The 27,757-nt window shown below is 44.6% G+C and overlaps 1 protein-coding gene across 1 annotated transcript in view; it reads left to right on the forward strand.

Annotated features, from left to right (window-relative positions):
• The window catches only part of LOC124716905, an 811,449-nt gene that overhangs the window by 597,607 nt on the left and 186,085 nt on the right, over positions 1 to 27,757 (forward strand). The window lies entirely within an intron of this gene.

The following is a 27,757-nucleotide window of genomic DNA, read 5'->3' on the forward strand; positions in this document are numbered from 1 at the left end:
TCGATTTTGTGTATGTGTGCCTGGCTGGGGGAAAGGGGGGGGGGAGGATTACACGCCACACCACTCCACATGGCTGTTAGCAGACCTTTATCGATGTCACTGCGCTACAAAGCGTGTTATCTGTGCTATCAAGCAAAATGTTCCTCTTACTACAAAGAACAAGTCTCCATTTCCACGTTTTCCAACAAAAATGAATGAACATATTAGCAAAAGATTACATTTCATGAAGGATTGGTATTATTATTTCTTCTTAGCTCTGTGTTTCCCCACGGTTATTAAGGAACCTGTCTGTATGCAGAATGACATCGTTTCAGTTGATGTCCGACGTACGTGATAACAATAACATCGCAGCACACACACGATGGCACACTGATGAATGTATCGGACACTTATTGCAGGGAAATCCGGTTTCTGGTGGCTCGTGCTTTCCCCAATCAATATGAAACAGTCTTTGGCGTTTATTACCGAAAAAACCGAAAGGCAAATGCTACCCACATCCGGCTCACAAGCAGCTAGCGTCAAGTCCTTCATCACTTTCCTCTATTCCTGGCATTAAAGCCCATACAAACAAACGACTTTTGTAGATAACTCCATTTCCGTTTAAGCTGAGCCATTGTGGGTATTGTAGAGAACCTTGACCGTATATTAACTGAATATAAATACAGGTAACAGCGACCAGTAATTTAGTATATACTTGTTTATTTCCATGAACTAGTCTTCTTGCCTTTTGAGTCACGTTTGTTGGGGTTGCAGGCCCGCGATGTCCTTAGAAAAAGGCTGAATCCTCCGCGAGTGCTTCAGCAGTGTCAAAGGTTTTCAAGAACATCGTCTTGTTGCCCATCGCACTACGAACTGACGTTGTTGACCGCAAAATGTGTGGGAATCAATGCCTCGAGAGAAGGGGTAGCTTTATTGACACCCTTTGTGCCAACTCCTGAGGCCTTTCTCATCTCGATACTCAGCGGTGGTGTGTCTGAAATGTTTTGCTCTGCCACCCATAAGAAAACGTCGTGATCTCCACCACAAAGTCGTCAAAAGGAGGAGCGAAAATAAAGGTGAAGAGGGGTTGTGACGACCTTCCCGTCGTATGACACATCCACGGTTGGTGTTAAGCATAATTTTGGTGAAATTTGGTGCCAATATGACATTAATCCACCTTACATCTTGTATTAACTTCTAAGCTCTGGTCTTTTGTTTCGCATGTGTGGACACTTTGCTGCTTGGAGCGTTGCCGAGCCCGAGTGTGACATCGCAGGGTGCCACGCTCTTCCAAGGGATGGCAGTTATCGCTTAAATAACCAGTTATCGGTGTATCGGTTTTTTCCACGCCAATTTAACCTGAATGTTACAACCGTTCAAAATAACCGGTTTCTGAAATAACCGCTATTCGGTTTTCTTATTCCTCTTATTTCCTGTAATAAACAGTGAAATCGAACAAAGATTGAAAAGCTCTTACTCTCTCAGTTTCAAGGTATGTAGAATCAAAATATTAAATTAAACGGGCAAATAAAAGAAAAATTAGTCCATCTACCTTTCGCTGCTTTTCTTGAAAAATAATAAGTGGTTGAATACTACAAAAAATCTGCGCCATTTTCCTACTGATAATTTTTTTGAGCTCTGCTCAAAAACTGTGTTGTCATCAGGCATCATGACACTATTTGGGCATTACAAATAGTCAGTGCTAAAAGGTGAAAACCGATGTGAAAGAACTCTGTTTTTCTTGTTGATATATCCGTTTTCAAGGGCTTCAAGCAATTACGTAGAACAGGCAGCAAGCAGATAAGCTATTTTGTATTTTTATTGTATACTATGAACGAATTGTTAAGTTTTTAATTTATTACTGTCAGCATAATTTCCTTAGTCTTCTATTATTTAATAGAAATGACAGGTAAATGTTTAATCTTTTGAAGCAAATGAAGCATTGTACTTCGTTGCTACGGCACTTCGTAAAAGTAGTTCCAGCCTAGGGTTGGTGCTATTTTGCAATATATCAGATGTCCTGCGACTTCAGCGAGAAGTTACCATATAAACCAGGTGGCGGCGAGTCTTGCAGACTGCACGTGCACTCGTATCTTAAGCCGCGACACACAGCAACAGATACATTATTGTCTCAGCAATACTGTATCAATTTGTATGCCATGTGTTTGTTGATCGTTTCAGTCGGCATTGCTATCAAAATAGCACTGATCACTATTTCGATTTCTATAATGAAGCAATATTTCTAATCAATACGAATAAAAATTACTCATTTTTAATGACTTGTTGAAAAACAAAAAAAATAGCCCTGCTTCTATGGTTAACTGATATTTCTGTTTTTTTTCCTACTCGGTTATTAGTAAAAAAATAAAAGAAACACTTGTTATAACCGAGATCAAACAAATACCGAAAAATACCGGTTATTCAGAACTACGATACCGGTATTGATTTTAACCGGTCGGTTTCTGCCACCTCTAGTTCTTGCAGGATAACAGAAGAGGTTTGTTGGCAACTTTGAGACAAATTTCATACTTCTGCTTCGCAGTGGGAGACAATTAAGGGGTTTTAACTGTCTGACGTACAATAGTTAAATAGGAACGTAACGTGTTTTCGTTTCGGTGACTGTGAAACCTCCCCTTAAAAAAATTTATAAGTTACTATGCTGGTAAACCCCTTACGTTATTTGATTTCCAAACAGCTGAACAAACTGAACGTACTCCTGCTGAAGGCACTAACTACTGATAGGCATAGTTAGCAAATGAAAGATTTTGATAAAGAACAAACAATGTATTTACCTTAATAATATTCAAAAGTCATTTTTTATATATATATATATATATATATATAAGTTCATGATATACAGTATTAGAAATTTACTCTTTCTGATGGACACACGTCCAGATCATCCGCTCTCAAAACTCCGCCATCTCTCTCCCCACATCCACCACTGCTGGCGGCCCACCTCCAACTGCGCAACGCTACGCGCTGTTCACATCCAGCTGCCCAACACTACAATAGCGAATATTCCAAGAATGCCAACCAGCCACAGACTGCACACAGCACAGCCAGTGATTTTCATACAGAGCGCTACGTGACGTTACCAACATAAAAACCTAAACAAATGGTTCAAATGGCTCTGAGCACTATGGGACTTAACTACTGTGGTCACTAGTCCCCTAGAACTTAGAACTACTTAAACCTAACTAACCTAAGGACATCACACACATCCATGCCCGAGGCAGGATTCGAACCTGCGACCGTAGCAAAAAAAACCTAAACAGCCTGGCTAAAACTGGTCTGCGAAGGAAAGCCAAGGTCACTGATTTGAAGTTGGTCGTGAATAAACAGCGTGGCACGATGCTGAATCGAGCACACGTCGCAGGCCAGTTCGACGATGTCGTGCCGCGTAGGCAAGAAGCTCGTGTGGAGGAGTCGCGCGCCGGCAGAATAGCAGGCGTCAGCGCCCGGCAGGGGTCAAAGAACGGCCGGCACGCGCGCCGCCCCAGACCGCGGCGCGGCCAGCCACCCCCGCCACCTGCTGCGCCTTCTCGCTGCCACGCACTTCGCAACATGAAGGACGGCAAAAATTAGAACGCGGCGAAAGGACTCGTAAGCCCATTCTGCTCGAGCAACTTTATGGTCAGCTCCTAGAGTAATCGTTTTGGTTGCGCGTCATGTGCTTGTAAATCGACAGCCAATTGGTTCAGTGACATCAGTGTCGAATACAGAGTTCTTGAGTATGCTGCAGAATGCGCATGCGCAGAATCAGGGAACTGTGACGTTGTCCGCTAACATCGGAAATTACCCAGTTCTGACCCTGCTCACTTATTTGTTTGTTTGCTTTGTTTCGTGACACATTCCAAAGGTAACACCAGGGCCTGGAACTTGTCATGCTAGTGTTCTTCCACAAGAGAGAGACCAAATACGAAGGGTCCTCAAAAAGTTAAGTTACACAGTATAATTGCAGGCCAAGTAACTTTCATTGAATGCCGCACTACAGTTCAAAGTGACACAGCTATGTGACACATTTTTCATCATAGTCACCAACTCTCGGTAAACAACGAACGAAAAGTTGTACCAATCTTTCAATTCCTCGGACGGTGTTTGCTTCGTGATACATTACCCGTGTTATAATGGACCGTTTACCAATTGCGGAAAAGGTCGATATAGTGTTGATGTATGACTATTGTGATCAAAATGCCCAACGGGCGTGTGCTATGTATCCTGGACGACATCGTCCAAGTGTCCGGGTAGTTCGCCGGATAGTTACGTTATTTAAGGAAACAGGAAGTGTTCAGCCGCATGTGAAACGTCAACCACGACCTGCAACAAATGATGATGCCCAAGTAGGTGTTTTAGCTGCTGTCGCGGCTAATCCGCACATCAGTAGCAAACAAATTGCACGAGAATCGGGAATCTCAAAAACGTCGGTGTTGAGAATGCTACATCAACATCGATTGTACCCGTACCATATTTCTATGCACCAGGAACTGCATGGCGACGACTCTGAACGTCGTGTACAGTTCTGCCACTGGGCACAAGAGAAATTACGGGACGATGACAGATTTTTTGCACGCGTTCTATTTAGCGACGAAGCGTCATTCACCAACAGCGGTAACGTAAACCGGCATAATATGCACTATTGGGCAACGGAAAATCCACGATGGCTGTGACAAGTGGAACATCAACGACCTTGGCGGATTACTGTATGATGCGGCGTTATGGGAGGCAGGATAATTGACCCCCATTTTATCGATGGCAATCTAAATGGTGCAACGTATGCTGATTTCCTAGGTAATGTTGTACCGATGTTTCACTGCATGGCAGAATGGCGATGTACTTCCAACACGATGGATGTCCGACATATAGCTCGTGTGCTGTCGAAGCGGTATTGAATAGCATACTTCATGACAGGTGGATTGGTCATCGAAGCACCATACCATGGCCCGCAAGTTCACCGGATCTGACATCCCCGGATTTCTTTCTGTGGCGAAAGTTGAAGGATATTTGCTATCGTGATCCACCGACAACGCCTGACAACATGCGTCAGCGCATTGTCAATGCATGTGCGAACATTACGGAAGGTGAACTACTCGCTGTTGAGAGGAATTTCGTTACACGTATTGCCAAATGCATTGAGGTTGACGGACATCATTTTGAGCATTTATTGCATTAATGTGGTATTTACAGGTAATCACGCTGTAACAGCATGCGTTCTAAAAAATGATAAGCTCACAAAGGTACATGTATCACATTGGAACAACGGAAATAAAATATTCAAACGTACCTACGTTTTGTATTTTAATTTAAAAAACGTACCTGTTACCAGCTGTTCGACTAAAATTGTGAGCTATATGTTTGTGGCTATTACAGCGCCATATATCACAAAGCGAAAAAAGTGGTCCAACTAAAACATTCATATTTCTTTACGTACTGCACGAATACGTAACAAAAAATGGGGGTTCCTATTTAAAAAACGCAGTTGATATCCGTTTAACCTATGGCCGCGCCATCTAGCGGGCCCACCATAGCGCCATCTGGTTTCCCCCTTCAAGCTAGACCAGTTTCGTTCTTTGTAGCTTTTTCGTTTGACCCTTATTTCGTGAGATTTTTGGCCCGGTCACTATCATTGGACCTCTCTGTATATGGAAGAGGGTTTGTAGACGTGTTTTATCCTATACCTGACGGACGCAGACATGTGGACATGTACTGCTGCGATCGACCAGAAGAACGAAGAAACTGGGGCTAGTGCGCTAAGGAGGAGAAACGCAGCGCTTACCAGGCTGTGGTGAACGTGCGGCGGCAACGCGAGGTCGGCCGGTGGCTGCGGAACGGCGAACCGTCGCGTCGCCCGCTGATAAGGCGGCGGCGCGGCCGGCACACCTGCTCAGAGATAGCGGGAGACCACGCTCTCCCGCTCCACACTGCACACACACTACGCTGCACTGCCTAGCTTCCAACTCGCTCTGCTGGTACGCCCTCTTCTCCACTCATCGTCTCATCTATAAGTAAGAATCAAAGACAAGAAATGTATTCGCGATGTTTGGGCACAAACTAACACAATGGAACTTTTGACTGGACACACAGTGAGGTCTCAAGGAGTCGTCAGCTTGGTAACGAACAGTCGTGCCGGAGAAGGGGGGGGGGGGAGGGAGGGCGATCAGGTTCTCAAATTATAGTGGGTTTTACATTACTACTTCACCGTTTGCCAACGTGGACCACACTTACGCTTTCAACTCTCAGGAGCTGCGTTCAGCAGCAAAGTATGCTGAGGACTTCACTCTACAGTTAAACATGAACGATGAATTTAGACTGCAGTCAGTTGGTTCACTGTTATCATCATCATTTGCTGCAGGAACAGCAAGCCGGCCGCTGTGGCCGAGCGGTTCTAGGCGCTTCAGTCCGGAACCGCGCTGCTGCTACGGTCGTAGGTTCGAATCCTGCCTCGGGCATGGATGTGTGTGATGTTCTTAGGTTAGTTAGGTCTAAGTAGTTCTAAGTTCTAGGGGACTGATGATCTCAAATGTTCAAGTCCCACGGTGCTTAGAGCCATTTGAAAAATGGCTCTGAGCACTATGCGACTTAACTTCTGAGGTCATCAGTCGCCTAGAACTTAGAACTAATTAAACTTAACTAACCTAAGGACATCACACACATCCATTCCCGAGGCAGGATTCGAACCTGCAACCGTAGCGGTCGCTCGGTTCCAGACTGTAGCGCCTAGAACCGCACGGCCACTCCGGCCGGCAGAGCCATTTGAACCAAGGAACAGCAATCTCATGGAATTCAATATAGAACTTCCTTGTTCGGTCTGTATGTCATCCGAATGCATGACTGCGTGTACTGCCCACCTCCAGTTCATTTTAACTAGTGTTATATATTCTGCGCCAGTCTGTTATTGTCTCGTAATGATGCCCAGCATAAAGTGTCCATTACTTGATGAACCATCACTTCCTGAATGGTTTTCGCACTAAACGTCTATGCCTCGGTCACATACATCAAAACTGGTGCTACACCCGCACTATAAACTTCCCAGGGAAGAAAAATAGTATCTCCAGGGGAAAATTTGTAATGTTGTTTAATAATTGTATGAACAAAGCATGGTACACCAAGTATTTTTACTGTGGTAAGCGGTTTCATCTAAATCAGTTCTCGATCGTAGCTATCCTTTTCGCAATATTTGTAGACCTGAAGATTATCTAATTTCGCCGAAACCGATCACTATCGTACCGAGTTTTGTTCACAAAATTATGAATTTTTGGTTTCAGACACTTTCATAATTGGAAAATATTATACCTAAAATACTCCAAGCAATAATAGCTCTTACGCTCTGAATATATAGTTCAAATGGCTCAAAGCACTATGGGACTTAACAACCGAGATCATCAGTCCTCTAGGCTTAGAACTACTTAAACCTATCTAACCTAAGGACATTACACACATGGATGCCCGAGGAAGGATTCGAACTTGCGACCGTAGCAGCAGCGCGGTTCCGGACTGAGGCGCCTAGAACCGCTCGGTTACAATGGCTGGCTCTGAATGTATAATTTCACTGACTGGTTCAGCGACTTCATCTATAATTTGTGTCGACGTGCTCATAGTACGTTGTTTTAGTTCTGTTTTAATACATTTTCAGACTTGCTTTCAAACTTTCAGTTCTAAGTTCTGCCATTTGTTGTTACACAGGTCCCAGCCACGTTCGTGCGGCCACTTGTAAAAAGACTGAGCAACAACGTTTTGCAGCACTGATCGCAGTGAGACGTGTAGGAAGAGTGTCAATGAGGTTCTGGGAGGAGCCACACAAACTCCTTTGCTATGGCCAACTACGCTAGGTTTCTCGGTTGAGGAGCCATGCCGCAAAGAGTTCGATCGAGGTGGTCCTACAGATTATCGATTGGGCTTAAATGCGAGGAGATTTGTGTCCAGGACAGTACGGTAAACTCATTCCGCTGCTCTTCCAACCAGCAAGTTCACTGCGAGCTGTGTGACGCGTTGTATCGTCTTGCTGGTGGATGCCAATGAGCCGACGAAAAAACAAGCTGTGTATAGGGGTCGACTTGGTCCCCAAGGATAGTTGCATATTTGCATTGATCTTTTGTACCTTCCAGAATGACAAGATCACCCAAGGAATACCACAAAAACATTCCCCAGACCAAAACGCTTCCACCTCCGGCCTAGAACCTTCCAACGATCGTTGCAGCGCCGGACACGCCAACGGCCATCCCTTCGATGGAGCATGAAACGTGATTCATCCGAAAAGGCCTCCTGACGCGTCTCAGTGGACGTCCAGTTGCCGTATTGGCATGCAAGTTGCAGCCTTCTTCACCGATGAACGGCAGTTAGTATGGGTGCGTGAACCAGGCGCCTAGGCTGCGGGGGGTCCATACGCAGTAATGATCGCTGAACGGTAGTTGAGAAATGAGCGTTATAGCCCCTTGGTTCATATGTGCGGTGAGCTTCTCAACAGTTACACGTCGATCTTCCCGTACATCTCTCCGCAGTCTTGGTTAGCCCCTGTCATCTATGGCCCATGGTGCACCAAAATTGCCTCTGCGTAGGTTTTAGAGAGCTCCATTTTGCCATGCACGGTACACTTTAATCACGTCGGTACGCGAACACTTAACAAACTTACCGGCTTCATAAATGCTTCCATCTCGGCCCGTAAGCCAATGATGATGCCCGTTTCTACGTCAGATAAATCGCTCCGTTTCCACGTTACGAAAACGACTGCACTGTTGTCCGTCTTCGCCCCACACTAGCATTGCTGCCACTTGCCGTCTGTGAGTTGTTGACATCGAACACAGGCGATGGTCACATTAATGTGTCTGTTCCATGTGGTTCACCCTAATTGAACTATATCACCAGAAAAACGAAGTTGGTTCAATTCGAGTTATTTAGACGTGATATTCTTCATGTTTAACTAAATTCAGACAATGGGCAGCCGTAAGCTGGATACTATTTTGAATAACCTGACTAACATAAAATTATTTGTCAATGCGAAGGCGTCTTCCTCAACTAATTTATTTTCTAAACTGAGAAGTATTTCAAGAAAGTTTATAAACTTAAGCATTTATCGACATTAAGAAGCAATTTCATTAATTTTTTAATAGTTTCCTACCTGAAAGGAAAGGAAACAATAGTACCATGTTTCCAAAAAAATTAAATGAAGAGATAAAGACGAAATGCTTTCACTTAATAAATGCTGCTTTATTTCACTCATTTAATCTCCTGGCAAGAAGCAGTTGTTATAGCAGTAAGACATATTTTGTGAAACAAGTAAATGTGTTGTAGTAGTTGACCAACTGATATTTTGTTTTCATATACCTCACCATTTTAGTACTTATGCTGCCGTCCTGACGACAGAGTCACAATTTATTGGAAGACCGGATGTTACAGACTATGACAGATGCATCTTTATTGCAGAGAATAATCTGACGACGATAATGAACTTGTTTTGCCCCTGCCCCTCCTCCCGATAGTCCCCATAGCTCCATACAAATGTTATAAAATGTGGAACATCTTATCACTTCCTGAAATGCACCATGACACTTCGTAAATTATATCATCAGTCATACATTCTCACGACGTAGAAGCTGGATTAAGGAGATAATCCTTGAACTCGGGCTTACAATCTTCGTAATCCGACTATGTCATTGCCCGCAAACGATGTTACGAGTTATTACCTAGAAACTCATTACCTTATTGGTCGTTTCCTGCGATGTAATACCGAATGACAGCTTCGAGAAAAAAGTTTTCTGATATAACGAATTGGTATAAGTTAAACGAATACCTTTAACGAATATTGTGAAAGAAGTTTGTAGCTCCCTCTTTCCTTTAACGTCCATTCTTTTAAAACTCGAGTCTTTCGACTTGTATGGCGTCTCTTACCTAGTTCAACTTCTCTATAACTGCACGTATTCCAAAACGAGCCGCGCGGTCTAGGGCGCATTGCCACGGTCCGGGCGGCTTCCCCCCTCGGAGGTTCGAGTCCTCCCTCGGGCATGGGTGTGTGTGTTGTCCTTAGCGAAAGTTACTTTATGTTAGATTAAGTAGTGCGTAAGATTAGGGACCGAAGACCTCAGCAGTTTGGTCCGATAGGACCTTACCACAAATTTTTAAAATTTTCTACAATGTACGTCATCTGCTCCTAAATTTTTCCTTTTCTACGGCTCCTTTCAGCTGCAAGGTAACTGTCCCTACACGAATTTTTCTCTTTCACTTCTATTTTCCATATCAACCCTTTTTCCTAGCACTTCTCTTATTATTTCGTCTGTCCACTTAATTGTGATACCCTTATGACCAACTTTATTAAGAAAAGAAAGAAGAAAGTTAAATAGTTTCATGTTAGTCGACATCAAAATCATTAGAGACGGAAAAGTACATCAAATGGGAAGAAATGAGTAATGAATTATGTGGGCTTTATATGAAGGAAAGTGACTTAGGACAAAATACTATTCTCCTCGTACCATATTCAAACATTCAGCGTTCTACGAATTGCTTCGCCGAGGTGTAACCATCACTGCTGACTTTTACTGTCAACAACTGAAACATTTTGCAGACGCAGTCCAAGAATAACGACCAAGAAGGCTGCGTGAAGTGGTGCTACTCCACCGTAATGCCAGCCAGTATGCTGCTAGACTGACAAAAGACAGTCGTTGGGAAGTCATTCTGCGCATACCTTATTCACCTGATCTTGCGTCCTCAGATCTTCACCTTTTCCGGTGTCTATAGAGTAACCTTCAAGGAACTTCCTTTCCGGACGAAAATGGCTCGACGAGTACTTCGTTCGAAACCACGTGATTTCTACAGTCGTGGAATTGAAAAGTTACCCCAGTTTTGGCAGACCGCTGTAAATAGTGAAGAAGAATATATTACTCATGACTAAAATCGCTGGTATGTGTGTACTTATGCAAAAACGGTACGATCTTACGCATTCACCCATCTTTGCATCCAACAAACGTAGTGGTATTGCGTCTAGTACCTACAACATTATCTTTTGAAGGACGTGAAATTTCCGATTTGCTCTCCAGCGCACTAGATAGGAAAAAGGGAAGAAGGCTGAGAGGAAGCTAGGAAATTTTAAAGTGATGGTAATATTTATTGCAATTGTTTATGTTTCTCTTTCTTTGTGCTGAAAGCATCCCAAATACCTGTCAACTGTTAACCAAAAATGCCAGTTTTCCTAAATGTGTGCGTAGCGGGAAATGTGGTAGTATTACGACGCCGAGAAGCTCAGTAAACCAAATTTATTTTCGTAGTACTAGATTACCATCACATGATAAACATCTGGATCAACGCAAGCATAACAAAACATGTGTTATGAGAGATGACACACAAATATTTCCGTCTGAAGTCTGGGTTACCCTGCAAATGTGAAGCTTGTTGAGAAGACAATAACACTGATGAACAGGCGAAATTGCATCACCTCACAGCGCGTGTGCTCTCGTCCTTGACTGGTGAGGTAGGGAAACCCCTTATCAGCGTCCTGTGGCGTTATGTTTCCCAGCTGCTGTTTTATCTTCAGCTCGTAATTAACTGTTACATGATGCGTAATCGCACTTTGGAACGGGATGCTACATCACCCTGAGCTCAGGTTTATTCTTGACTTCCAAACACTCTGCAAGTCGCTCCTAAATGATCGCAGAGTCTACGCCTGAATAATGAATTTCACACTTTCTATTACAGGCTTCTAAGGGTTGTATACGGGACTTAGTAGACAAATCTTTGATAAGGAACTGTGGTAGGCCGTAGAGCAACTAATCAACCCTTCTAGCTGCGGGAGTACCAGTTTCTAGCGGCTGTTGTCGTAGAATATGGAGATTAGAGTTTAACGACAACGAGGCCATTAGATTCGGAGCATAAGCTCGTATTAGGGAAGGATTTGGACGGAAATCGACCATGCCCTTTCAAAGGAACCATCCCGGCATTTGCCTGAAGCGATTTCGGGAAATGATGGAAGACCTAAACGAGGATGGTCGGACGCGAGTTTGAATCGTCATCCTCCCGAATGCGTGTCCCGTGTGCTAACCACTGCGCCATCTCGCTCGGTGCCATTGTTGTAGTCGGACGAAAATGGTATGAGGTAACATAATTAGGCCTACTACCAGACCAGGGACTGAAGACCGCACCTTCTTTTCTGTTTATGTGCGTACCGTGCAGCGTGGGATTTGAAAGTGATACGGTCTTCAAACTTATTTTGTATCCAAAAGGTACAATTCCGGATATGGGTTCCTTATCATAATTTTGATTTTGAAGTCCCCTCCGCAACCCCTACAAGCGCATAACAGCAATTGTGAAACACTTTTTATATTGTTCGTCAATGTTTTGTGGTGGTGACTTCCTGTGACTTCCTACGTAAACTTGCATTTCTAGAAATTAATGTAACACAATCTATTTCACGATCCACTTTTGAGAGAATCGGTAGCGTACTGATAGTAAAATTTGTTCTCCTCATTCTACGCTCACAAAAAATTGCGTCAATAAAGTTTTGGTATCATCAGAAGGATGGTCCGATTGTTCCCAAATGTGATTAATCTTGCTACAGCTCTTCTGGTGGCAGGCACTATTGTCGTTTTTATTATGAAGTATAGTTTCGAATAACCTGCTGTATCCTTTCTGATAGAAGATAAGACGCTGACATTCCGTCGACATCGCTCTATTTAGAGATAGAGGACAGTCAGTGAAAATGCAGAGATGGGTACAGTCGTCAGCCACTGCTTATTCAAAGAAACCACCCCAGCACAAGAGATTTACGAAAACTACCGAACACGAATGCAGCGTCTAAACTACCGCGTTACCTCGCTCCGTTATTTCCTCCGTAATTACCGAGCAGTGAAATAATTATTAGCCAAGTAATTCCTTATTGGCGCTGGACGTGTTTTCTACATTTCCTATCTTATTCAGTAAGTCGCGCATTCAAATGGGCCCCGAATGTGTGGAAGAAGTATGTAAAGTAACAGCTGTCGCAAGTACACAGCACGTATTGGTCATGTCAGCGACATTACTGTCGTATACACACGCCAGCAGATACACAGTTATAGGGAACGGTTTCATATTTTTGTTTGGCATATACTGTCCCAGTAATAAATTACAAAAGTTCCAATTCCCCGGTTCCAACCAAATATTCCCAATTGGGAATCCCTCTGGCCCCTCTGCCCGATAAGTTGACGGAAAATAATCAAAATTTGTACTGAACCAGATTTCGGACAGTCCGCACTCTCCCTTAGGAGTAAACAATTAAACCCACTAAAAAAAAAAAAAAAGAAAAAAGAAAACACTGCAGCTGGACGTTGCAGACATTAATATTCCTATTCCTTCAGCGTGGTATTCCTCGATCTGTGATCGTCGAGTTAACCAACCATGGTCCTAATCTTCCAGTTCATACAATGTTCATTGTTCAGTCCTATATATATATGTTTTTGTGTGTGCGTGTGTGTGTGTGTGAGAGAGAGAGTGTGTGCGTGTGCACTAAGAATTGCACAATGAACATTTTATGGACTGGAAGTTTAGATTACTCTGAACTTTTCCACATATATTGCTGCTAAGGGACTGTGTACCTAGCTACGATAATGCGAATCCACACAGAGATTTTATCCTCTCCATCACCTTCCTTAGTGACGATGTCACCACTGACATATTTCGCTACTTTCATCAGTGTTCTCGGAAATATGAATCATAAGGAAACATCATTGCAGACAAGGCGAAAGAAACTTTCATTATTATAGCCCTCCATCTTCGTACGCGATAAAGAAAATACAAATAACAGCCTTTCGTTTAGACTAGAGCTTTGCATACTTCTTCAGTGCACTGCGAATATTCTTGCGGAATTAGCAGTGGCTCTTCCGACCATGTGAAACAACTGAAACTTCATTGTCAGTAAATGATAGGTGGTGGGAACAGCACTGTACAGCACAATATGTTGAGTATACAGATAAAGAAGTAAAAACTTTCTCGCAATCTTTTTACACGGAATTGGAGCAGCAAATGCCAACGTATCGGATAATGTTTGCTGATAATGAGCTAATGCTGTCGGTGACTAAGTTCCTTTTACATTCCTCGTCCACGTGAATACACTCTATTATTCACTTCACACTTTCACAGACCTACTTAATGAGGAACCAGTGCGTTTTACGGGCACTGGGAGCAAAACTTCAAAGCTATACGTCACTTACCACAAAGTTACGCGAGAACTGGTACTTGTAAGGTGACTCCGTATACATAAAGTAAACGTGGAAGACCACGCACAGAATCAAAAATAGAAACAGCGACCTCATACGGAGGTCATGACGTCATGGAATCGGACTGCAGCGCGCAAGTTTGTTTTATCTGGGACGCTGTGATAGAGCGGGAAGAACAGACGCTTGACGGCCTCGATAAGAAAAAAGTGCGGGAGTTTCCTTGACGAAACGTGGAAACCGAAGCAGCACCGCCGTTTGAAACGGAGATTTCTTTAAAGTTACGCGATTCTCTTGAGTAGTACAAGGTCGACACATTATTACCATCGTCTCATATCCGGAGCAGCCAATGGCCTTGCCGCACTGGTAACACCGATAGGCGTCAGATCACGAGAGTTAAGCGCCGTCGGGTGGGGCCAGCACTTGGGTCACCGTCCAGGTCTGCCGAGTGATGGTGAGCGGGGTTCCACTCGGACCTTGTGAGGCCAATGGCGGAGCTACTTCACTGAGAATGAAAAATGACAACGGCAGCGAGAGCGGTGCGCTAATCACACACCCCGCCACGTCTGTGTCCAGTGACACCTACAGGCTGGGATGACACGGCGACTGGTTGGTACTGCTGGGCCTTCCGTGGCCTGTTCGAATGGAGTGTAGTTTAATACCAGAGCAAAGACCGTCTTCAGACGAGATAGATGGACTGGAAGTTACTCAGTACGGTGTCGGTAAATCTCTGCGGTATCTAATGTCATACTGTCACATGTCCAACGAAAACACTCGAGCTCAAGGACGAAGATCCACAATGCCAGGAACCCTCAGCTGTGCTTTTCTTACGGCAGTCAGATAGTGCTTTTAAACCAGTAACATGACAAACTGTGTTGCTGTAAGACCATCAGCATTTCTGGAAATAAATGTTGTAATCAGAAGGCCGTAAATTCAATTAAAATAGCTAGGAATTACAATTACGATCAACATAAATTGAAAGAAAGCATAGAAAATGTTGTAGGGAAGGTTAACCAAAGACTGCGTTTCTAATTGACACGGCACTTAGAAAATGTAACAGACCTACTAAAGAAAAAATTGGTTCAAATGGCTCTGAGCACTATGGGACTTAACAGCTGTGGTCATCAGTCCCCTAAAACTTAGAACTACTTAAACCTAACTAACCTAAGGACATCACACACATCCATGCCCGAGGCAGGATTCGAACCTGCGACCGTAGCAGTCGCGCGGTTACCTACTAAAGAGACTGCCTATACTACGCTTATACGTCCTCTTTTAGAATCTGCTGCGCGGTGTGGGATCCTTACCAGATAGGATTAACGGAGTATATCGAAAAAGTTCAAAGAAGGGCAACACGTTTTGTATTATCGCGAAATAGGGGAGAGGGTATCTGAAATGATGCAGGATTTGGGGTGGACATCATTAAAGCAAAGGCGTTTTCCGTTGCAGCTCAATCTTCTCACGAAATGCCGCCCGGGGTGGCCGAGCGGTTCTAGGCACTACAGTCTGGAACCGCGCGACCGCTACGGTCGCAGGTTCGAATCCTGCCTCGGGCATGGATGTGTGTCATGTCCTTAGGTTAGTTGGGTTTAAGTAGTTCTAAGTTCTAGGGGACTGATGACCTCAGAAGTTAAGTCCCATAGTGCTCAGAGCCATTTTTTTTCTCACGAAATTTCAATCACCAACTTTCTCCTTCGAATGCGAAAATATTATGTTGACGCCGACCTACAAGGGTATAAACGATCACCATAATAAACTGAGGGAAATCAGAGCTCGCACGGAAAGATATAGGTCTTCGTTTTCTCTGCACGCTGTACGAGATCGGAATAATAGAGAATTGTGAAGGCGGTTCGATGAACCCTTTGCCCGGCACTTTAATGTGATCTGCAGAGTATCCATGTAGATGTAGATGTAGAGTTAGGACCACGTACCTAGGAAATGTTAGCAGAAATACGAACAAAGTGTTTCCCTTACGACCCTGCTGCCGCCAAGAGCTTGTGTTGGACAAAATTACAGCAAAATGATTCTTCTCAATAGTTCCTCTCCTCGCACACCAATATCTAAACGATAGACGTGGAACAAAACTCCTCATTTGCAAGGCAGTGTCCACCAATCGATAGATCTTCGTTATCATAGAATCTGTGGCCATTGGCAAACTAGGCTCTGAAGATCAATGCGCAGCAGGATTGCTTAACCATTGTTTTAAATATTCGCCAGACAGAAGTAGCCAGCCATCTCTCAGACACCTACATAGCACAAATTCGACTGCAATATCAACACCAAATAAGCCTATGTAATAAACTTTCGCAGCTACAGCACACAAAAATTTCGCTTAGGACAATACTTTAGAAGTGCCTTTACTCGATTTTTTACAACACTCATCATCGCGCCTGTTACGTAAGACTAAGCAATGGCTCACGAATTTACAGGCGCCTAATGCATCCATCAAGTTAGGTCATAACATATTAAGTACTTCACAGATAATGCTTTGTCGACTTCAAAAATCAGAAAGTGGCTATAATAATGTACGGAAAACTGAGGGAAAAAAGCAACGCTAATGACTTCGTCGTTGTTTATAGAGCCATAGGGTGATTTTACGCGCATTAAGTAGTACGTCAGAACGGCCATTCATGCGGAAGCGTGGTCATTAACGGGGCTAATCAGAGCCAAGGCTGGGGGAACGAGTGTGAGGCGGAGCCTTGCGTCCAGGAGAGCGGACACGTCTGCCGCAGAAGGCCCTGAGTGGGCTCCGCAGGCCTTGAGCTGCTCCCGAGGATGCAATCCTCTGGACGGGATGCCGCGGCGTGCGGCTGCCGCTGCTGCTGCGTGCTCCCCTGCCGAGGACGCAGACTGGAAAGCACGGCAACCGTGCCAGGCGCAGCTCTTTATTTATTTACCTACTAGCTGACAAATCCGGCGTTGTCCGGGTATTCGCTTTGTCAATTCTCTATTAAAAACGTAACCTGATATGTACTTGAGTGCAGTATTATAGAAATGGAAGAGGTCGTAGAGGAAGATGAATGGGACATACGATACTGCGAGGACAATTTGACAGAGTACTGAAAGACCTTAGTCGAAACAGGGCCCCGGGAGTAAACAACATTCCGTTAAAACTACTGATAGCTTTGGGAGGAGCAGCTATGACAAAACACTAACACCTGGTGAGCAAGATGTGTCAGACAGCCAGAATACCCACACACTTCAAGAAGAATATAATAGTTCCAGTTCCAAAGAAAGCAGGTGCCGACAGGTGTGAATATACGAATTCTTTACAGAAGAACGGTAAAACTGGTAGAAGCCGACCTCGAGGAAGACCAGTTTGTGTTCTGGAGAAATGTAGGAACCCGCGAGGCAATTCTGACCCTACGACTTCTCTTACAAGACGGGTTAAGGAAAGGCTAACCCTCCTCTATGGCATTTGTAGACTTAGAGAAACCTTTTGACATTGTTGACTGGAATGCTCTCTTTGAAATTCTGAGAGTATCAGGCGTAAAATGCAGGGGAAAGGCTATTTACAAGTTGTATATAAACCAGACAGCAGTTATAAAACTCGGTGGGCATGAAAGGGAAGCAGTGGTTGAGAAGGGAATGAGTCGGGGTGAAAGGTCCCCTTTGAAAAATTAAGAATGACAGTGCTGGTAAACCTCTTACGTTATTTGATTTTCAAACAGATGAGCAAAGCTGAACGTACTCAGACATTTCTCTCTTTACTTATTCTGATCATCACCTAACTGACACACAATATTTTTAGCACATCGCAGCCTGACTTTCAATAATCCCTACAAAAGAATGGCCTTGACTAACAATAACCTATACCTTTCATGAATCACTTACCTCACAAAAATCTTCGTTACTCGAACTACTGCAATACAGCGAGCGCCAATACTGCCAGCTAAATAAAAGATTATAACTACTGAAGGCACTAACTACTGATAGGCATAGTTAGCAAATGAAAGATTTTGATAGAGAGCAAATAATGTATTTACCTTGGTAGTGTTCAAAAGTATCCAGTCTCTGATGGACACACGTCCAGATCATCCGCTCTCAAAACTCCGCCATCTCTCTCCCCACATCCACCACTGCTGGCGGTTCACGTCCAACTGCGCAACGCCATGCGCTCTTCACATCCAACTGCTCAACACTACAATAGAGAATATTCCAACAATGCCAACCAGCCACAGACTGCACACAGCATAGCCAGTGATTTTCATACAGTGCGCAACGTGGCGTTACCAATATAAAAACCTAAACAGCCTACTTACAAGTGCTCAGAGCCTTTTTTTATTTTTTTTTCTTTGAAGTCGGAACAAGGCCCCAGGAGTAGACAACATTCCGTTAGATCTACTGATAGCTTTGGGAGGGGCAGTGATGACAAACCACTTGCAACTGGTGAGCAAGATGTAGCAGACAGCCAGAATACCCACACACTTCAAGAAGAATATAATAGTTCCAGTTCCAAAGAAAGCGGGTGACGACGGGTGTGAATACACGAATTCTTTACAGAAGAACGGTAAAACTGGTAGAATCCGACCTCGAGGAAGACCAGTTTGGAGTCAATACTGACCCTACGACTTCTCTTGGAAGACAGGTTAAGGAAAGGCTAACCCATGTCTATGGCATTTGTAGACTTAGAGAAATCTTAAGACAGTGTTGACTGGAAAACTCTCTTTGAAATTCTGAGAGTATCAGGTATAAAATGCAGGGAGCGAAAGGCTATTTACAACTGGTATATAAACCAGAGAGCAGTTTTAAAACTCGGTGGGCATGAAAGGGAAGCAGAGGTTGAGAAGGGAGTAAGACAAGGTTATAGCCTATCCGCTATGTTACTCAATCTGTACATTGAGCGAGCAATAAAGCAAACAAAAGAAAAATTTGGAGTAGCAATCAAAGTTCATGGGGAAGAAATAAAAACTTTGAGGTTTACCAGTGTTGTTGTTGTGGTCTTCAGTCCAGAGACTGGTTTGATGCAGCTCTCCATGCTACTCTATCCTGTGCAAGCTTCTTCATCTCCCAGTACCTACTGCAACCAACATCCTTCTGAATCTGTTTAGTGTATTCATCTCTTGGTTTCCCTCTACGATTTTTACCCTCCACGCTGCCCTCCAATACTAAATTGGTGATCCCTTGATGCCTCAGAATATGCCCTACCAACCGATCCCTTCTTCTAGTCAAGTTGTACCACAAATTTCTCTTCTCTCCATTTCTCGTCAATACCTCCCCATTAGTTATGCTGAAAGGGTACAGTACCGCCCGACATTGAAAATAGGTACAAAATACTTCATTATTTTTGTCAGAACAACACATTTTTTTGTAAAATAACTCAATTTCAATTAATACAGCGAAGCCAGATACCAGTGTGGGAAAGAATGACAATTTATTTATTTAATTGATCACATGTGCACTCCCACAAAGTAAATCCCTACATCCAGTTCGGTGAGATCTGTGAAATGAATGAATGTATGGTCGTCTGCTAACCGCAGATAGTGAATGTGAATATATGATCATCTTTGAGTCGATCCTTTGGCCACCTTTGGTGGGACCAAAGAGATGAAATTTACCTGAGCTTTGAGCGCCTGAAATGTGGCTGACCAATACGGTAGCAAGGTGCTCCCCCACTTCAGCAGAGGTGCGAGAGGACCTCAAGAACGGCAATGTTTCAGCACTCTGTCGCTGGATCTTGTGCTGTTAAGACCTGTCTTAGTTGTGCTCCGTAAAGACAAAAGAGTGGAGATATGGTATGCATGTGGACTATTTAAGAGTAGTTTGAAATAATAATTTCTCTATTTCAGGAACTTTTGTGGGGAGAATTAAATGTCAGGCAGGTAATATTAATGGGATCGTAGTAATCTTCGGAAGTGACCAACGGTCACAATGAAACCACGTGTAGCAATAAGTTGAAATACTTCCGTGTGCTTAAGTTAAGCTGAATTACTAGCATGTGTACAATAAGTTGAAATATTTAAGAAATAGCATGTGTACCATAAGTTGAAATACACTCCTGGAAATTGAAATAAGAACACCGTGAATTCATTGTCCCAGGAAGGGGAAACTTTATTGACACATTCCTGGGGTCAGATACATCACATGATCACACTGACAGAACCACAGGCACATAGACACAGGCAACAGAGCATGCACAATGTCGGCACTAGTACAGTGTATATCCACCTTTCGCAGCAATGCAGGCTGCTATTCTCCCATGGAGACGATCGTAGAGATGCTGGATGTAGTCCTGTGGAACGGCTTGCCATGCCATTTCCACCTGGCGCCTCAGTTGGACCAGCGTTCGTGCTGGACGTGCAGACCGCGTGAGACGACGCTTCATCCAGTGCCAAACATGCTCAATGGGGGACAGATCCAGAGATCTTGCTGGCCAGGGTAGTTGACTTACACCTTCTAGAGCACGTTGGGTGGCACGGGATACATGCGGACGTGCATTGTCCTGTTGGAACAGCAAGTTCCCTTGCCGGTCTAGGAATGGTAGAACGATGGGTTCGATGACGGTTTGGATGTACCGTGCACTATTCAGTGTCCCCTCGACGATCACCAGTGGTGTACGGCCAGTGTAGGAGATCGCTCCCCACACCATGATGCCGGGTGTTGGCCCTGTGTGCCTCGGTCGTATGCAGTCCTGATTGTGGCGCTCACCTGCACGGCGCCAAACACGCTTACGACCATCATTGGCACCAAGGCAGAAGCGACTCTCATCGCTGAAGACGACACGTCTCCATTCGTCCCTCCATTCACGCCTGTCGCGACACCACTGGAGGCGGGCTGCACGATGTTGGGGCGTGAGCGGAAGACGGCCTAACGGTGTGCGGGACCGTAGCCCAGCTTCATGGAGACGGTTGCGAATGGTCCTCGCCGATACCCCAGGAGCAACAGTGTCCCTGATTTGCTGGGAAGTGGCGGTGCGGTCCCCTATGGCACTGCGTAGGATCCTACGGTCTTGGCGTGCATCCGTGCGTCGCTGCGGTCCGGTCCCAGGTCGACGGGCACGTGCACCTTCCGCCGACCACTGGCGACAACATCGATGTACTGTGGAGACCTCACGCCCCACGTGTTGAGCAACTCGGCGGTACATCCACCCGGCCTCCCGCATGCCCACTATACGCCCTCGCTCAAAGTCCGTCAACTGCACATACGGTTCACGTCCACGCTGTCGCGGCATGCTACCAGTGTTAAAGACTGCGATGGAGCTCCGTATGCCACGGCAAACTGGCTGACACTGACGGCGGCGGTGCACAAATGCTGCGCAGCCAGCGCCATTCGACGGCCAACACCGCGGTTCCTGGTGTGTCCGCTGTGCCGTGCGTGTGATCATTGCTTGTACAGCCCTCTCGCAGTGTCCGGAGCAAGTATGGTGGGTCTGACACACCGGTGTCAATGTGTTCTTTTTTCCATTTCCAGGAGTGTATTTAAGAAATGGCGTGTGCAGGACTTGAAATTAGAGACGAGTACTTCCACGTGGTGAGTACTGTGTGAGTCTCAAACTGTGTATGAGACAAAAGATAAAGAGAAGTACTCGTCCATGGTATCAGTTGAGGACTCGCGTGTGTGATGAATACGTTCTTAATATTACTTTGCGTAATATGATTCCGTGTGACGCTAGATTCAAACTCTGAGAGAAGCAAGGTGAGTCGGCCGTCTATCCAGCAACGCCACTTGGCTTGCATTGCACAGGAAGACGTGCATATATCTCCAGAGTTCATAGTAGGAAAGTAGAATTACGAAGTGGGGCAGTGTCGTGTGAAACTGAGATAAATATTAATTGAAGTGGGAAAGCTGAAAGTGATAATGTTGTGACTATTCCCTGTGTAGTATTTCATATTGTAGTGTGGTGTATGTGTGGTTTGCATGGGAGAGTAGCGAGGTAGTTTCAAAAGATTAGTGGGTTATGCTTGTTCCTTCGGTACCGCTCGGTCTGGAGGAAAGTTTCGTGATGATGATTGTGAGAGTCGAAGTGTGAGGTATAATAAAAGATCCACCATCCTATCCAGAAAGTGCACTGTAGCGTTAAATAATTACGAGACCATAAGGTAGAGAATCACCAATGTTAAGCCATGCCCACTGGGCGGAATTTCTCATGTGTTATTGTTGTAGGTTATAGAATTTTGTGTGTTTAGGTTACAGAATTTATCGGAATAAATAAGATAGTGAAAAGAAAAAGATTGGTGGCCTTTTCCTTCGAATTGTATGTTGTCGCGATATCCATAATTTATAATGTGTTGCGCCACTCATATTCAGTGCGATGGCCACGTGTTGATAAAAGCCGTTAAATAAAAAAAGGAAAGAAAATGTGGTATTGCCAGTGCGTAGTGGAGTCAGAGTTCTGTAAATTACTGATAGTCAGATGCGTGTTTCCATTGCGTATTATTCATACAGGAGGATAATTTGTAACTAAATTGTGAGTACGAGAGTTCAGGTTACTCGATAAATAAGAATGAATCCACTCGCTTGGCAGACCACTCATCTTGCAGGCCTGACTTCTCGATACCACAGTATGAGCAAGGCACGTGGGTGCCTCTCAATGTGATATACCCATCTAATCTTCAGCATTCTTCTGTAGCACCACATTTCGAAAGCTTCTATTCTCTTCTTGTCTAAACTATTTATCGTCCACGTTTCACTTCCATACATGGCTACACTCCATACAAATACTTTCAGAAACGAGTTCCTGACACTTCAACCTATACTCGATGTTAACAAATTTCTCTTCTTCAGAAACGCTTTCCTTGCCATTGCCGGTTTACGTTTTATATCCTCTCTACTTCGACCATCATTAGTTATTTTGCTCCCCAAATAGCAAAACTCCTTTACTACTTTAAGTGTCTCATTTCCTAATCTAATTCCCTCAACATCACCCGATTTAATTCGACTACATTCCATTATCCTCGTTTTGCTTTTGTTGATGTTCATCTTATATCCTCCTTTCAAGACACTGTCCGTTCCGTTCAGCTGCTCTTCCAAGTCCTTTGCTGTCTCTGACAGAATTACAATGTCATCGGCGAACCTCAAAGTTTTATTTCCTCTCCATGGACTTTAATACCTACTCCGAATTTTTCTTTTGTTTCCTTTACTGCTTGCTCAATATACAGATTGAATAACATCGGGGATAGGCTGCAACCCTGTCTGACTCCCTTCCCAACGCCTGCTTCCCTTTCATGCCCCTCGACTCTTATAACTGCGATCTGGTTTCTGTACAAATTGTAAATAGGCTTTCGCTCCCTGTATTTTACCCCTGCCACCTTCTGAATTTGAAAGAGACTATTCCGTCAACATTGTCAAAAGCTTTCTCTAAGTCTACAAATGCTATATACGTAGGTTTACCTTTCCTTAATCTATTTTCTAAGACAAGTCGTAGGGTCAGTATTACCTCACGTGTTCCAACATTTCTACGGAATCGAAACTGATCTTCCCCGAGGTCGGATTCTACCAGTTTTTCCATTCGTCTGTAAAGAGTTCGTGTTAGTATCTTGCAGCCGTGGCTTATTAAACTGATAGTTCGGTAATTTTCAAATCTGTCAACACCCGCTTTCTTTGGGATTGGAATTATTATATTCTTCTTGAAATCTGAGAGTATTTCGCCTGTCTCATACATCTTTCTCACTAGATAGTAGAGTTTTGTTAGGCCTGGCTCTCCCAAGGCTGTCCGTGGTTCTGATGGAATGTTGTCTACTGCCGGGGCCTTGTTTCGACTTAGGTTTACCCATGACATTACAATTACGTTACGGGGGCCAAAGGACTGGGAAGAGCAGTTGAACGGAATGGACAGTGTTTTGATAGGAGGATATACGTAAGATGAACATGAACAGAAGTGAAACAAGGACAATGGGCAAGGTCCTGCGTTCTGTTGCTTAAGAAGCCTTCAAACCACTCACGTATCTAAGAACCTATTCCATATGCTCCTAACAGTCTGCAGTGGGGCACCATGTCAAATGCTTTCTGGAAATCTAGGAATGTGGAACCTGCCTGTTGTCCCCCACTCATAGTTCGCAGTATATCATGTGAGAAAAGGGCAAGCTGAGTTTCTCACTTGCAATGCTTTCTAAAACCGAGCTGATTCGTGAACAGAAGCTTTTCCCAAGCTGCGACATCGTCGCGAAAAAACAGTGACCCATATACGTAATAAGTTTCCTTTAATTTGCGTCTATGGTCAGAAAATTTTTTGTTAACAGACTACCGGTTTCAGTCTTTAATGACCATCATCAGATCTGTTTCATAAAAACAAAGTCCTAATGTTCAAAATGTGTGTGAAATCTTATGGGACTTAACTGCTAAGGTCATCAGTCCCTAAGCTTACACACTACTCAACCTAAATTATCCTAAGGACAAACACACACACCCATGCCTGAGGGTGGACTTGAACCTCCGCCGGGACCAGCCGCACAGTCCATGACTGCAGCGCCTCAGACCGCTCGGCTAATTCCGCGCGGCCAAAGACCTAATGTACTGCATTTACGATGCCACTACGGCTGCAGTACATTAGGACTTTGTTTTCATGAAACAGATGTGATGATGGTCGTTAAAAACCGAAACCGGTAATCTGTTAACAAAAAGTTTGTGACCATAGACGCAAATTAAATGAAACTTAGAAGCTTTTCCGTCTCACTGAAACCTTAGAAAAGAAAGTGATTTACTGTTACTGTCAATCAGCAATTACTCGTGAGAAACAGACTTAAGAAAAGGTGCTGGTCAGCTGTAGATGCAGTTTCGGGTCTACCGAGCGTCGCATGCTGCAGCTGCAGCTGTAGGGGAGGGCGGTGAGCCGCGCGTACCGCAAGGCGGGCCGGCGTCGCCCAGACGGAGCAGCCGCCACGCGCCGGCCCAGTGTCTGTGGTCACGGACTGGGGCCGCCGCGGGCCACTGCCAAGTCATCCGGCCCGCCGCGAGCCAAAGTGTAAGCGATCCGCACACGGCCCGCCATGCCTGGCAGCTGTACCCGCACAGGTTAACAGGAGGGTCAGTGCAACACAAGTGTGCAGGTCAGGACGACTGTACAGTTCTCTATTGTTGATGTTGGTTTTTGTTATTTTCCCTCCACTCCACCGCGTTTATTGTTACGCATTTTCGAGGGCCGTTCAGTGAGCAATGGAACACATTTTATTTCTAGGCCAGTTTCTGTTGATTCTACTGACGGAAAACTAGAGCCTCGCAGATATTCAGAGGCGGTGGCAGAATGTCTATGGAGACCTGTCATTGAAGAAAAGCAAGGTGAGTCGTTGGGCGAGGCTTCTGTCTTCATGGCAACAAGCCCGCGCAAACTTTGTAAGTAGGCTGTTCAGGTTTTAATGTTGGTAACGCCACGTAGCGCTCTGTATGAAAATCACGGACTGTGCTGTGTGCAGTCTGTGGCTGGTTTGCATTGCTGGAATTTGCTATTGTAGTGCTGGGCAGTTGGCTGTTAACAGCGCGTAGTGTTGCGCAGTTGGAGGTGAGCCGCCAGCAGTGGTGGATGTGGGGAGTGGGATGGCGGAGTTTTGAGAGCGGATGATCTGGACGTGTGTCCATCAGAGTAAATTTGTAAGACTGGATGTCATGAACTGATATCATTGTTTGTTCTCTATCAAAATCTTTCATTTGCTAACTATGCCTATCAGTAGTTAGTGACTTCAGTAGTTAGAATCTTTTATTTGGCTGGCAGTATTGGCGCTCGCTGTATTGCAGTAGTAAAAATACTGTGTGTCAGTTTAAGCACAGTCATTTATAATTTTTCTAAGGAGACGTGTCAACTTGTCAGATCCCCCGCGTGCCGGCCGGACGCACGCACTGTGCTTCTTGCAATGTTGGAACGTGCGGACACTCTCATGCGAGATGATTGCCGGATCACAATCAAACACTTCGCTACTCAAATGGACGTCTCTGTTTGTAGTGCTGACACACTCTTCCACCAGCTGGGGTACTCAAAGGCGTGCGCCCACTGAGTTCCTCGCCCGCGTAACTGTTTAGTTCAACGAAAGATGCACTCTGCACCTAGCAGTACGAGGATGATGCGGAGGCTGTAGATGCAGCAAGACGTTGACTCCGACATCGACCAGTAGAGTGGTACCTCGCGAGCGTACAGGTGCTCCCAATAAGGTGGCGTAATGCCGTCTCATTGTACGGAGATTATATTGAAAAACGGGATTTTATATCCAAAAGAGTGGGGAGTAACATTGTGTATTGCAATCCCGAATGTAAACATTTACTATCAACAACAGTCTTGATCACAATTTATGTATTACGGTGACCGGTTTCGACCACTATTGTGATCATCTTCAGACCAATGAGTAAGAACCTCCTCCTGCTGTAGAATCACTACCGGTTTCGACCACTACTGTGATCATCTTCAGGCCAATGAGTAAGAACCTCCTCCTGCTGGAGATTCACTACTCAGTGATCGAAACCGGTTACCGTAATAAATAAATTGTGATCAAGACTGTTTTTGATAGTAAATATTTGTAACACATTGATCACTGTTCACTCCCATAATGTATTCCGAATGTAAACACCGTGCTCTGAGCAAAAAATGTGTTGCATTACTTATTGAACGCTCATCGTATTTGCTATCGACTTCGAAGCAACTACGCCTTCATCTTAAGGCACTTTAGCACTGTGTGATCTGTTAATGTATTCAGCCTGAGAAATAAACGAATACTAAGTCAAACACAAAGTATTGTCAGAGGAAGTGTGCTCTGTACACGGTTATAGGGGGAACCAACTTAACGCAAGCGGCTAGTAAGAGACACTTACCAGTGCCCGTTGTTCTCTCGCATTGCAAGAATGAAAAGTGATCGTCAAAAAAGCCTTCGTCGACAGACTTGACTGTTAGTTGTTAATGTCATTAAATTTATTGACGAAGAAAACGAATTTGATAGCCTCCTGGATTCGGTTTTGAGGTGAGTCCACAAGGTTGGGCAGGTACGCTGCACCCGATTTAAGCCACTCAAGCAATTCCACCGAAGTCCGGCGATGGTGATGTCGGTGTTTCAGCCGCTGTTCCGACATGTCCCACAGATTTCCTATGAGCTTCAAGTTGGGCGATTTTGGAGGTCTGTCGAAATCTAGTAGTTTGGGGGAGTGTTCAGAAAACCAGTCACATATTCTTCCAGCCTGATGAACTTTAATGCTGTTACCTTATTTATGTGCCTGCGTGAGCAATGGTCTCTTGCGGGGTGACCGACTCCAAGTATTCATTGCATCCAGTACCCGCCGCAATGTTCTCTCGTTAACAGGTCGGAATGGACCTCCATTCATCACCAGCAGCATTTCCTGTCGGTTTTGGGAGCGATCTTGATTCACATGCCGTGAATGGTGCGCCTCCGGTCCATTCCAGTTAGGATTTTTTTCCGACCATAATTCTGATATCGAGTTTCGCGGTCAGATATGTTGCACCACTGCCTGTAGACACGCTGAACAGACCGCCGCGAAACACCAGTAAAGTCGACAACTTCACACACTGTATGGCCATGGGCACGGGCAAACACGACTATCCCTTTTTGCCATTATGTCATGTCCATATATTTACCCAAGTTTCCGTTCAATGTCCGCCTGACACATAAATGTCTCACTGATCTCTACGGCCGGCCAGGGTGGCCGAGCGGTTCTAGGCGCCACAGTCTGGAACC

Source organism: Schistocerca piceifrons, chromosome 1 (genome assembly GCF_021461385.2).
Source record: "Schistocerca piceifrons isolate TAMUIC-IGC-003096 chromosome 1, iqSchPice1.1, whole genome shotgun sequence".
NCBI classification, from domain to species: domain Eukaryota; kingdom Metazoa; phylum Arthropoda; class Insecta; order Orthoptera; family Acrididae; genus Schistocerca; species Schistocerca piceifrons.